Source organism: Helianthus annuus, chromosome 10 (genome assembly GCF_002127325.2).
Source record: "Helianthus annuus cultivar XRQ/B chromosome 10, HanXRQr2.0-SUNRISE, whole genome shotgun sequence".
Lineage (NCBI taxonomy): Eukaryota > Viridiplantae > Streptophyta > Magnoliopsida > Asterales > Asteraceae > Helianthus > Helianthus annuus.
In genome coordinates this window covers 131,867,642-131,868,836 of record NC_035442.2, presented here as the reverse complement: position 1 = coordinate 131,868,836, position 1,195 = coordinate 131,867,642, and the positions used below count along the sequence as shown (strand labels likewise).

General features: G+C 45.0%; 1 non-coding gene across 1 annotated transcript; it reads left to right on the top strand.

The window, feature by feature from the left end:
- Positions 1–439: 439 nt before the first annotated feature.
- On the top strand, positions 440–546 carry LOC118483389. The gene has a single exon (XR_004870677.1). It is a non-coding gene; the product is annotated as a small nucleolar RNA R71 (small nucleolar RNA).
- The last annotated feature ends 649 nt before the right edge of the window (positions 547–1,195 follow it).

Genomic DNA, 1,195 nt, shown 5'->3' with positions numbered 1-1,195 from the left:
AGGGTGGTTACACCATCCTTGGTTGTAGGTACTCGTTGGAGGACCCGACGGCCTAGGTCTATTATCAATGTAGTTTACCGATTCTGTTTGATTATCTACTTCTTTTATACAACTCCAATTTTCATGTGGCCCACCACACCCCTCACAAGCCATAACCGAGGCCGTTTTTGCCATCTCTAGCTTTTTGATTTTTGAAGAAAGGGCCTCGATTTGAGCTTGTAAAGAAGTGCTTTCATCAACCTTATGGGCGCCCGGGGCAATAGATTTATTGCCTTGGGGAGTGTGCCACTGAAAATTGGTTTGAGCAATTTCCTCAATTTGATTATATATTTCATTTGGGCGACGATTACCTAAAAGTCCCCCGGAGCTAGAGTCAAGTGTTTGTCTTGTGTGTGGCAACAACCCATTATAGAAAGTGGATACTTGTTGCCATACCGCAAGACCGTGATGAGGACACTTTCTTAGTAGCTCCTTGAACCTTTCCCAAGTTTCATATAAGGATTCCCCATCCTCTTGTGAATATGTATTAATTTCAGTCATTAATTTATCCGTTTTAGCAGGAGGGAAATACTTATATAGAAACTTTTGGGCTAGTTCATCCCAGGTGTTTACCGAGCCAACTAGGAGGGTATTAAGCCAAGCCTTAGCTCGGTCTTTTAGTGAAAATGGAAACATTCGAAGGAGGATGGCGTCGTTTGATGCTCCATTGATCCGAAAGGTATCACATATTTCTAAGAAATTAGTAATATGTAGATGGGGATCCTCGTCCGCAAGCCCGTGGAAGGTTGCGGAGTTTTGAAGCATTTGTATCAAATGCGGCCGAAGTTCGAAGTTGTTGGCCTCGACATTCGGTGCATTGATAGCGGCACCGAGATTACCTACGGTGGGTCGTAGGTAATCCATGAGGGTACGTTGGTCCGCCATTGGAAGTGGGTCCCCCGAAACTTTCTCTTGGTTTTTAGCTTTAAGTCTTTTTCTTAGAAAGCGTTTGGGTTCGTCTAGGGGTTCTTTTATGTCTCTGCTAGAACTGGAGCTCATACACTGCGTGGAAAGTTCCGATGTGGCGCCTGGGTTCCAAGTCCTGCAATAAAAACAAAAAGAACGTTGGTCAGAAGCTTCACCACGGCCCCGTGCTCAGATGAACACAGCCCGTGGTCGGAGATACAGTGATTGTTTTGCGGATCCCTATTACTGG